Below are 12839 nucleotides of genomic sequence, written 5' to 3' on the forward strand. Positions count from 1 at the left end.
AGCACTTCGTGTGAAAAGGGGGGTGTCACCTGCAAAGACACTCCGACGCTCTAGTCAGCAAAGTGTGCAGGCGAAAAAAGGGGCGATTGGTATGTGACGTACCTTGGGGGAAGGGTAGGACCTTCCCCATATATACCATGTCAGAGGTGGGCCCTGCAAGGACAGGCCCACCTTCCTCGATGCTTCCCTCGCACAGCTGTAGCAAAGCTGTCAGAGACGCGTGTTCGAGTCGGCTACTGATCGTCTCACTCCTGACCGTCCGGGTCGGGTGGCGTTCGGGTCGGGCTGACCCGTAAACGATTTGGGCCAGACCGTAACAATGCTCCCAACGCGCCAGCAATAATCATGAGGGTTGTTGGTGGCGTGTTATCTCTTCTTCCGTGTGTTGTCGCCAGGTCGACCGCTCGTGGGGGGACGTGCCTTCTGCGCGCGTGTCTGTTCGTTGCTGAGGTGACCGTTTGTCGTCTCGTTCCTCGTGCCGAGCATTAAATGCTCATAATGGGTTGGAAAATCCTGTGCGCAAAGACCGTTTTGCCCCTCGTCCTTTCGCGCTTTGTGTAGCAGTTTTAAACAATTTGCATTTGTTTTCCTCTCCCACTCTTGCTTCTCCTATCTTCATCTTCTTCACTCCCAAATATCCCAAAGCGTCGTTCTTGCATCCTTGTGCATCTCTTTTTCTTCCAAGTTTTCGCAACCAATCCAGGTAAACATCGATCCCTTCTCTTTTCTGCTTCAAGGTTCTCTTATCCTTATTATTGGTTCTTCTGCGCGTTTGCTGTTTGTGCTTGCTGCTTGTTCTTGCTGCTTGTTTGATTTGTATGCTAGATGGTCTTATCGTTAAATAGGTGCGTTAGGGGGTTACCATTCCAGGGCGTTTACTTTCTTGACTTGGATTGTGCCTTAGCCATACTTTATTTTAGTTGTTGGATAGGCTGAATATAGTTTCTGGGTTTTTCTGAGCTCCCGGCCTATTAGATTAACCGAGTGGCAACCCCACTGTAGGTATGCCTTGTGTCGTCTCACGAACTTCTACCTCCGCCGCGAGCTACGATCCATATGCTTGGGTTGTTTCCAACTTAAAGGACTCCCCAAACCAGATGGGCGAGGAGGAGTTAACGGAGTTTCGACAAGGTGAGTACTTGTGCGGAGGGACAGACGAGGAGGCTAATTACGAAGTCTTCGTCCCTGCCCCCAGCGAACGGCTATATGAAATTAATTTCCACTCCCCCCGGGTTGCCGATTGGATCTGGTTTTACAAAGCCATGTTCACCCAGGTGGGAGTTCGCATCCCATTTTCTGCTTTTCAAATGGCACTCCTTAACCGAATATCTGTGGCGCTGTTCGCATCCCATTGTTATCTCTTTTATTTAGTTTTTCCGGCTTCACGACTAACATGTTTGCTTGTCCGTTGCAGTTGAGATGTTGGCTTCGGTGACGGGGCTTGAGGTTTTGTTTAAGACCTTCCTGGAGGAGAGTGATGAGGAGAAAGCCGATGAGAAGGTTGACGGGAAGCCGGAGAATCCTCCTGAGGAGAAAAAAGATCAGTCGGTGCCTTCACCTCGTGACACCGAGATGTCTGACAAAAACTTTGCCGGGGCGCATGCTTCCCCTATTCCCGAGGAGACGGCCGGCATCGGGCATTCATCCTCCTTCTGACAAGAGGATCCCAACTTGAAGCTTATCCCCACTCCTAAAAGGCAGAGAGCATCATCCAGCCCTAAGGGAGCTCTTACTGTGATGGAGAGAAACTTCGATGCTGGGACTTTCATCGACTCCCAACTGATCCCCGGCATGGAGGATCACTTCCTCGATACCGAACTGGCAGGGCAGGCGAGGTGGATGTACCGTACGCTTCTCCGCGGAGCTGTAATAGCTCGGAAGGTCAAGTTCGAGTTGTCGAGGATGCAGTCACTACGAAGAAAGCTTGAATCTGCTGCCAAGGCCAACAATGAATTCAAAGCTCAAGTTGAACTGCTTCAAGAGCAGCTGTCCGAGTCGGGAAAGAAGCTTAAGGCTGCTGAGGAGAAAGCTACGTCTGCCGAGGAGAAGCTGAACGCCTCCGATGAAACCGTGTCCCGTTTGACCAAGCGGGAGATGACTCTGGAAAGCCAACTTAACGCCGCGCAAGGTCGGGTGGTGGCTTTGGAGGAAGAACGTGACGTGGCTGCCTCGTCGGCGAGGGCCGCTCGAGCTGAGGTTGAGGAGCTGAAGAAGAAACATAAGGAGACTAGAGAGCAGGGAAAGGACGCGATCTTTAACACTGAGGAGGCACTTAAGGCCCAGGTGAAGATCGTGGCTCCTGACTTCGACACGTCGGCAATTGGGGTTTTCAAAACGATCAAGGATGGCAAGATTGTTGATATGCCCAGGAAATGAGCCCTTAAAACTTATGTTTTAGGTGGATTTGTGTTTTTGTTGTAGAACTTGTCGAACTTGTGAAATTTACTTTGTTACACTTTAAGGGTCGCTTTGGTTGGCTTGCGATTATCGTCTTTTTTGCTTATCTGGTAGCGTTTTCATTTTGTTTCGTTACCGTTTTGTCGGCATGAGCTTCCCGCTCATGTTTATTTACCGTTGTGTTGGTAACTCGGCGAAGTCAGGTCGTGGACTTTTGCTATCGTTGTAGCTGTTTGTTATGGCTTCAGTTTAGGTGGCTCCCGGGGTGATCAGTCCCGGGGTGCCGTATTGTGGTTCCGTTTAATGCATCGTGGAACTTATTATCGTGTGACGTGTAAGTAGGAAAAAGAATAAAATAAAAATTGGTAGAAATGACAAGTAAAGATTAGTCGGTAATTAAACAAGTTTGTTACCATGGCAAATACAAAGGTAAGTGATCAAGTTCGCTAGATCGCCTGGCCGGCATGCTTGAGCTAGGGGTAAAACCTTCTCAGGTTACCCGCATTCCAGGTTCTCGGGACCTCCCTTCCATCGAGCTTCTCTAATTTGTAGGCACCCTTGCCAATTACTTCTTTGACCCTGTAGGGGCCTTCCCAGTTTACCTTCTCCCTGGGTCGGTAGGCCAATGTCATTGCGCCGTAGGACGAGGTCGTTTTGCTCGAAATCTCTCTTGAGCACTTTGGTGTTGTAGCGCAGGGCCATTCTTTGCTTTAGTGCTACTTCTGACAGGTGGGCCTTCTCCCTGGTCTCATCTACTAGGTCCTTCTCTACAACTTCTTCCACCCCCTTGAGAAGTAACCGTGGGCTCGGCTCGCCGATCTCTACGGGTATTATTGCGTCTACTCCGTACGTCAGGCGGAAGGGGGTTTCTCCCGTGGTGGACTGCTCGGTTGTACGGTAGGACCAGAGGACCGAGGCGAGCTCTCAGCCCATGCCCCTTTCTTGTTGTCTAGCCGCTTCTTGAGGCCCAGCAAGATGACCTTATTTGCGGACTCGACTTGTCCGTTTGTCTGGGGGTGCTCTACCGAGGAGAATTTCTGTTTGATGCCCAAGCCGGTGAGGAACTCTACAAACTTCTTATCGGTGAATTGCATCCCGTTGTCTGAGATGACGACCTCCGGGATACCGAACCGAGTTATCACCTGCCTCCACATGAACTTTCTACAATTGGACAAGGAGATGGTGGCCAGTGGCTCGGCCTCTATCCATTTGGTGTAATAGTTGACGACGACTATGAGATATTTGACTTGTCCTGGGCCAACCGGGAAAGGCCCCAAGAGGTCGACTCCTCACTGTGCGAAGGGTCGGGAGGACGTCATCAGGCTCAATTCGGTGGCCAGTGCTCTATGGAAGTTAGCGTTCTCTTGGCACTTAACGCATTTTTTCACGAACTCCTTGGAGTCTTCCATCATTGACGGCCAGTAATATCCAGCTCGGATGAGCTTCCTCGCTAGGGCTTTGCCCCCGATGTGGTGACCACAGCACCCCTCGTGGAATTCTCTGAGCATGTAGTCCGTCTGGTCGGGGTGTAGGCACTTGATGAGCGGATAATTTATACGCTTTTTGGCATTGTTTTTAGTATGTTTTAGTTAGTTTTTATTATGTTTTTATTAGTTTTTATTTAAAAATCACATTTCTGGACTTTACTATGAGTTTGTGTATTTTTCTGTGATTTCAGGTATTTTCTGGCTGAAATTGAGGGACCTGAGCAAAAATCTGATTCAGAGGCTGAAAAAGGACTGCAGATGTTGTTGGATTCTGACCTCTCTGCACTCGAAGTGGATTTTTTGGAGCTACAGAAGTCCAATTGGCACGCTCTCAATTGCGTTGAAAAGTAGACATCCTGGGATTTCCAATAATATATAATAGTCCATACTTTGCCTAAGATTTGATGGCCCAAACCGGCGTTCCAAGTCAGCTTAAGAATTCTGGCATCAAAACGCCAGAACTGGCATAAAAGCTGGAGTTAAACGCCCAAACTGGCACAAAAACTGGCGTTTAACTCCAAGAAAAGTCTCTACACATGGAAGCTTCAATGCTCAGCCCAAGCACACACCAAGTGAGCCCGGAAGAAGATTTCTGCATTAATTACTTATTTCTGTCAACCCTAGGCTACTAGTTCTCTATAAATAGGACCTTTTACTATTGTATTTTCATCTTGGTTCTTCAGGTTCCCTCTCTGGGGCCGAAGCCAATGACCACCATTATCACTTTTGTATTTTCAACGGTAGAGTTTCTACACACCATAGATTAAGGTGTGGAGCTCTGCTGTTCTTCATGAATTAATGCAAAGTACTACTGTTCTTCTATTCAATTCACACCTACTTCTTCTCTAAGATATTCATTCGCACACAAGAACATGATGAATGTGATGATTATGTGACACTCATCACCATTCTCACCTATTAACGCGTGCCTGACAACCACTTCCGTTCTACATGCAAACAAGCTTGAATGTGTATCTCTTGGGTTGCTAATCTAAGATTAGAACCTTCGTGGTATAGGCTAGAATTATTGGCGGCCATTCCTGAGATCCAGAACGTCTAAACCTTGTCTCTGGTATTCTGAGTAGAATCTGGGAGGGGATGACTGTGACGAGCTTCAAACTCGCGAGTGTTGGGCGTGTGACAGACGCAAAAGGATCAATGGATCCTATTCCAACATGATCGATAACCGACAGATGATTAGCCGTGCGGTGACAGCGTGCATAGAACATTTTCACTGAGAGGACGGGAAGTAGCCATTGACAATGGTGATGCCCAACATAAAGCTTGCCATGGAAGGGAGTATGAATGATTGGAAGAAGGCAATGGGAAAGCATCTTCATACGCTTATCTGAAATTCTCACCAATGAATTACATAAGTATCTCTATCTTTATTTTATGTTTTATTCATCTTTTAATTATCAATCCTCCATAACCATTTGAATCTGCCTGACTGAGATTTACAAGATGACCATAGATTGCTTCAAGCCAACAGTCTCCGTGGGATCGACCTTTACTCACGTAAGGTATTACTTGGACGACCCAGTGCACTTGCTGGTTAGTTGTGCGGAATTGTGACAAAGTGTGATTCACGTTTGAGAGCTCCAAGTCTTTGGCGCCATTGTTGATGATCACAATTTCGTGCACCAAGTTTTTGGCGCCGTTGCCGGGGATTGTTAGAGTTTGGACAACTGACGGTTCATCTTGTTGCTTAGATTAGGTACTTTTCTTTTTATTTTTCAGAATTTTTAAGAATGAATTCTAGAGTTTCAAGGTGATGTTCTTATCATCACAAAAGCTGATTGATTCTCATCAATTTAGCTGCTGAAGCTTGGCTAACCATGTCTAATCTTTTTAGACTGAAGCTTTAGACTAACATTGCATGATTCCTGGAATTCTTATTAAAAGTTTTGAATCTCTTTATTCTATTTTCCATATAATTTTCAAAAAATCACAAAAAATTTATAAAATCATAAAATCAAAAATATTTTTATGTCTCTTGTTTGAGTCTAGTGTCTAATTTTTAAGTTTATTGTCAATTGCATGTCTTTCTTCTTCTTGCATTTTTTCGAATATATGTAATATGTTCTTCATTGATCTTCAAGTTTTTCTTGATGATTTCAGTGCTCTGATCTTTAATTTCTATTATTTTGTGTCTTTTGTTATTTCTATTACAGTCCTTAGTATACAAACTTCTAAGTTTGGTGTCTTGCATGCATTGTTTATTTGATCTTAGCTGCATTTTTTTATTGTTTCTCATCATTAAAAATTCAAAAATATTTTCAAAATTGTGTCTTTTCAAGTCAATAATATAGAGAATTGAAGATTCAGAACATTCAGTAGAGGAATTAAACAGAAAAAGCTAGGTGTTCAAAACGCCCAGTGAAGAAGGAAAACTGGCGTTTAAACGCCAGCCAGGATACCTGGTTGGGCATTTAACACCCAAAAAGGTAGCATTTTGGGCGTTAAACGCCAGAATGGATACCATTCTGGGTGTTTAACGCCAGGAGGACACTAGAGGGAAGATTTTGTTTTTAATTCAAATTTTTTTCAAATCTTCATAATTTTTCAAAATCAATTTCTTGTCAATTTTGTTTATTTATTACTATTTTCGAAAATCCTTGCTACAATTAATAATTTACTTCAAAATTTTAGAATCATAACTTTTAATTTCTTTTTAGTCAAGTAATCAACTTTAATTTTAAAACTTTCTTTTTTAATTTGATTTTCAATCATATATTCTCAATCATATATTTTCAATCACATCTTTTTCAAAATTAATTTTCAATCATATCTTTTTAATTTCTAATTTTAAAATCTTTTTCAAAATCACTTAATTTCTTTCCCAATCTTAATTTTCGAAAATCTCAATCAAATTTTCAAATTTCTTTTTATTATTTTAAAAATCTTTTACTTTAATTTCAAAACTTCTTCCCCTCTTCTCACATCCTTCTATTTAAGGGACTAACACTCCTCCTCAAGGTGCAATTCGAACTCTATCCTTCTTGATAAGTTCGAATTCTCTTCTATCTACCTTCTCCTTCTATTCTTCTTTTCCTCTGACACCTCAAGAAATCTCTATACTGTAACATAGAGGATTCCATACTTTTTTATTCTCTTCTCTTTCATATGAGCAAGAGCAAAGACAAAGGCATCCTTGTTAAAGCTGATCCTGAACCTGAAAGGACCTTGAAGAGAAAGCTAAGAGAAGCTAAAGCACAACTCTATCTAGAGGGCCTAACAGAGCTCTTCAAGGAGGAAGAAGCCATGGCAGCCAAAAACAACAATGCCAACAATGCAAGGAAGGTGCTTGGTGACTTTACTGCACCTACTCCCGACTTCTATGGGAGAAGCATCTCAATCCCTGCCATTGGAGCAAACAATTTTGAGTTTAAGCCTCAATTAGTTTCTCTAATGCAACAGAATTGCAAGTTTCATGGACTTCCATTGGAAGATCCTCATCAGTTCTTAGCTGAATTCTTGCAAATCTGTGACACTGTCAAGACCAATGGGGTTGACCCTGAAGTCTACAGACTTATGCTCTTCCCTTTTGCTGTAAGAGACAGAGCTAGGACATGGTTGAACTCACAACCTAGAGAAAGCCTGAACTCTTGGGAAAAGCTAGTCAATGCCTTCTTGGCAAAGTTCTTTCCACCTCAAAAATTGAGCAAGCTTAGAGTGGAAGTCCAAACCTTCAGACAGAAGGAAGGTGAATCCCTCTATGAAGCTTGGGAAAGATACAAGTAATTGATCAGAAGGTGTCCTTCTGACATGCTTTCAGAATGGAGCATCATAGGTATCTTCTATGATGGTCTATCTGAACTGTCCAAAATGTCATTGGACAGCTCTGCTGGAGGATCTCTTCATCTGAAGAAGACGCCAGCAGAAGCTCAGGAACTCATTGAAATGGTTGCAAATAACCAATTCATGTACACTTCTGAAAGGAATCCTGTGAATAATGGAACAAATCAGAAGAAAGGAGTTCTTGAGATTGATACTCTGAATGCCATACTGGCTCAGAACAAAATATTGACTCAATGATAAACCACTATTTTATGGTTTATAATGTGTTTAATTGTGTGGTTTTATCATGATCTTTACCCACTTATTCATATAATTAGCATGCATTTATATTTCCCTCCTAAAATTATTACATGATTGAAAACTTGCTTCCTAAAGACTTTTAATTATGTATTTTAATTCTCCTTTATTCCATTCGATGCCGTGATCTGTGTGTTAAGTGTTTCAGGCTTTATAGGGCATGAATGAGTTGGAGATTGGAAAGGAAGTTTGCAAAAATGGAAGGAACACGAGAAATTGAGGAGATGACCAGCGAGAAGTGACGCGACCGCATGGCTCACGCGACCGCGCAGAAGAGAGGAAATCACAGTGACGCGGCCGCATGGCTCACACGACCACGCGGATTGGAATAGCACAAGTGACGCGGAGGCATGGACAACGCGCCCGCATGGCAAAGCAAAACGCCGAATGACGCGTCTGCATGAATGACGCGATCGCGTGACATGCGCGATCTGCATAATCTGCAGAATCGCTGGGGGCGATTTTGGGCCCTATTTTGACCCAGTTTTCGGCCCAGAAAAGTAGACTAGAGCTAGGGAACATCCAGAGACCTAGAACAACATTCATTCTAGAGAGTTTTAGTTTTTTAGATCTAGTTTTTATTCCTCCTCTATGTTTTTCTCTCTACATTCATAGTTTTTAGGATTTATGATTTTCATTGTTTTTGCATTGGGATATTGAGAAGAGTTATTGCCTCATCAAGACTTCGTCATTCTAGTTCGTTCTCGTTACTTGTCTCTTACTCTTCCATGTCTTTATTTTACTCAATTTTACTATTGGATTATTTTAGAATTTATTAATACAAGAATTACTTTTATTTTTAATTGATCTTTTTTATTATTATTTATTATGTCTTTCTTCAATTCTCTTTCTTATGTTATGAATTTTACATTCACAATGAGCGAGTAGTTCCCTAACTTGATGGGGAGTTGATTGAAAGGAACCTTTGAGTTGGAATGCTTAAAAGAAAAATTGTAATTGGGTTTATTGTTAGGTTGCTCTCTAATCACTAACACCAATCCTTCCAAGTGAGCGAATTGGAACTTGTGGATAGAACAGCATTCCAACTTGTTTGACTTTCCCTTACTTAGTAAGGGACAACTACACAAAATAACTTCCAATTGTCAATTAATCTTAAGAGTACTCCAACAAGAATAGAGCTTCCCGCTAATCTACTCCCAATCAAGACTTTTATTTAGATTACATAAATTTTCTGATTTAATTTTCTGTTACTCGATTCAACCCATTTTGAAACCCATCTGATTAAAAAAATAGCACACTTTCCTGCAACTCGTTGGGAGACGACCTGGGATTCATACTCCCAGTATTTTTATTTTAATTTTTGTGACACCCTTCTAAATTGATAAGCGAATTTCTGGTTGGTTGAGAACTATACTTGCAACGCATATCTTATAACAATTCTTAACGCGCCAATTTCTGCCACGTCACTCAACAAGTCAATATGATTTCTCAGAGTCTGTCTGGAATGCAAGTAGCAACAGGCATTACCAAAGAAGCTTCATTTGAAAAAGAAGCTTATGATCCTGAGAACCCAGCAATGGAAGAGGTGAATTACATGGGAGATTCCTATGGAAACATTTACAATCCTTCATGGAGAAATCATCCAAATCTCTCATGGAAGGACCAACAGAGGCCTCAACAAGGCTTCAATAACAATAATGGTGGAAGAAACAGGTTTAGCAATAGCAAGCCTTTTTCATCATCTTCTCAGCAACAGACAAAGAATTCTAAGCAGAGCCACTTTGACTTAGCAACTGTAGTCTCTGATCTAATTAAAACCACTCAAAGTTTCATGACTAAAACAAGGTCCTCCATTAGAAATTTGGAGGCACAAGTAGGTCAGCTGAGTAAGAAAGTTACTGAACTCCCTCCTAGTACTCTTCTAAGCAATACAGAAGAGAATCCAAAAGGAGAGTGCAAGGCCATCAACATGACCCACACGGCCGAACATGGAGAGGAGGAAGAAGCAGTGATCTCCACTGAGGAAGACCTCACTGGACGTCCACTGGCCTCCAAGGAGTTCCCTCATGAGGAACCATGGGAATCTGAGGCTCACACTGAGACCATAGAGATTCCATTGAATTTACTTCTGCCATTCATGAGCTCTGATGAGTATTCTTCCTCTGAAGAGGATGAAGATGTTACTGAAGAGTAAGTTGCTAAGTACCTTGGAGCAATCATGAAAATAAATGCCAAGTTATTTGGTAATGAGACTTGGAAGAATGAACCCCCCTTGCTCACCAAAGAACTGGATGACTTAACTAGGCAGAGATTACCTCAAAAGAGACAAGATCCTGGGAAGTTCTCAATACCTTGTACCATAGGCACCATGACCTTTGAGAAGGCTCTGTGTGACCTAGGGTCAAGTATAAACCTCATTCCTCTCTCTATAATGGAAAAGCTAGGGATCATTGAGGTACAAGCTGCAAGAATCTCACTAGAGATGGCAGACAATTCAAGGAAACAAGCTTATGGACTTGTAGAGGATGTCTTGGTAAAGGTTGAAGACCACTACATCCCTGCTGATTTCATAATCCTAGACACTGGGAAGTGTATGGATGAATCCATCATCCTTGGTAGACCCTTCCTAGCCACAGCAAAAGCTGTGATTGATGTAGACAGAGGAGAATTAATCCTTCAAGTGAATGAGGAGTCCCTTGTGTTTAAGGCTCAAGGATGTCCCTCTGTAACCATGGAGAGGAAGCATAAAAAGCTTCTCTCAATGCAGAGTCAAACAAAATCCCCACATTCAAACTCTAAGTTTGGTGTTGGGAGGCCACAACCAAATCTAAGTTTGGTGTTGAGAGGCCATCATCATGCTCTGAGTATCTGTGAGGCTCCATGAAAGCCCACTGTCAAGCTACTGACATTAAAGAAGCGCTTGTTGAGAGGCAACCCAATTTTATTTATTCTCCATTGTTATTTTATGTCTTCTGTAGGTTGATGATCATGTGAAGTCACAAAAACAAGTGAAAAAATAAAAACGAAATGAAAAAATAGAATGAAAAACAGCACACCCTGGAGGAGAAACTTGCTGGCATTTAAATGCCAGTAAGGGTAGCAGAATGGGCGTTAAACGCCCAGTCTGGCACCATTCTGGGCGTTTAACGCCAGAAATGGGCAAGAAGCTGGCGTTAAACACTAGAAATGGGCAGCAGCCTGGCGTTTAACGCCAGGATTGGCAGCAAGGGGAGTTTTGCACGCCACATGGTGCAGGGATGAGAAATTCTTGATACCTCAGGATCTGTGGACCCCACAACATCCCCACCCACCTCACCTCTCTCTCTCTTCTTCACCCATTCACCAATCACCTCAATACCTCTTCCCCAAAAACCCCTCACCTATCAAATCCCACCATTCTCTTCACCACTCACATCCATCCTTCATAAAACCCCACCTACCTCACCATTCAAATTCAAACCACTTTCCCATCCAAACTCACCCATAATGGCCGAACCATACCCCCCTCTCCACTCCTATATAAACCCATCTTCACTCCTTCATTTTCACACAACATACACACTACTTCTCCCCCTTGGCTGAAACACTAAGCCCCCTCCATCTCCTCTATTTCTTCTTCTTCTACTCTCTTCTTTCTTCTTTTGCTCGAGGACGAGCAAACCTTCTAAGTTTGGTGTGGTAAAAGCGTTGCTTTTTATTTTTCCATAACCATTTATGGCACCTAAGGCCGGAGAAACCTCTAGAAAGAGGAAAGGGAAAGCAAAAGCTTCCACCTCCGAGTCATGGGAGATGGAGAGATTTATCTCAAGGGTGCACCAAGACCACTTCTATGAAGTTGTGGCCAAGAAGAAGGTGATCCCCGAGGTCCCTTTCAAACTCAAAAAGGGTGAATATCCGGAGATCCGACATGAGATTCGAAGAAGAGGTTGGGAAGTTCTCAACAACCCCATTCAACAAGTCAGAATCTTAATGGTTCAAGAGTTCTATGCCAATGCATGGATCACCAAGAACCATGATCAAAGTGTGAACCGGACCCAAAGAATTGGCTTACAATGGTTCGGGGGAAATGCTTAGATTTTAGTCTGGAGAATGTAAGGCTGGCATTCAACTTGCCCATGATGCAAGGAGATGCACATCCCTACACTAGAAGGGTCAACTTTGATCAAAGGTTGGACTACATCCTCATAGACATCTGTGAAGAGGGCGCTCAATGGAAGAGAGATTCAAGAGGGAAGCCGGTTCAACTAAGAAGGCATGACCTCAAGCCCGTGGCTAGGGGATGGTTGGATTTCATCCAACGCTCAATCATTCCCACTAGCAACCGGTCTGAAGTTACTATAGACTGGGCTATCATGATCCATAGCATCATGATTAGGGAGGAAGTAGAAGTTCATGAAGTTATATCCCAAGAACTCTACAAGGTGGTGGACAAGTCCTCTACTTTGGCAAGGTTAGCCTTCCCTCATCTCATTTGTCACCTCTGCAATTCAGCTGGAATTGACATAGAAGAAGACATCCTCATTGATGAGGATAAGCCCATCACTAAGAAAAGGATGGAGCAAACAAGAGATCCCACTCATGGACATGAGAAAATTCCTCATCATGAAATCCCTGAGATGCCTCAAGGGATGCATTTTCCTCCACAAAACTATTGGGAGCGAATTAACACCTCCTTAGGAGAATTAAGTTCCAACATGGGACAACTAAGGGTGGAGTACCAAGAGCATTCCATCCTCCTCCATGAAATTAGAGAAGACCAAAGAGTCATGAGAGAGGAGCAACAAAGGCAAGGAAGAGACATTGAGGAGCTCAAGCACTCCATTAGATCTTCAAGAGGAAAAACAAGCCGCTATCACTAAGGTGGATCCGTTCTTTAATCTCCTTGTTCTTTATTTT

General features: G+C 43.0%; 1 non-coding gene across 1 annotated transcript; it reads right to left on the bottom strand.

Moving 5' to 3' along the window:
* Positions 1 to 7550: 7550 nt before the first annotated feature.
* On the bottom strand, positions 7551 to 7658 carry LOC112731139 (small nucleolar RNA R71). The gene has a single exon (XR_003166930.1). It is a non-coding gene; the product is annotated as a small nucleolar RNA R71 (small nucleolar RNA).
* Between the last annotated feature and the right edge of the window lie 5181 nt (positions 7659 to 12839).

This window comes from Arachis hypogaea, chromosome 12, assembly GCF_003086295.3.
Source record: "Arachis hypogaea cultivar Tifrunner chromosome 12, arahy.Tifrunner.gnm2.J5K5, whole genome shotgun sequence".
Classification (NCBI taxonomy): Eukaryota; Viridiplantae; Streptophyta; class Magnoliopsida; order Fabales; family Fabaceae; genus Arachis; species Arachis hypogaea.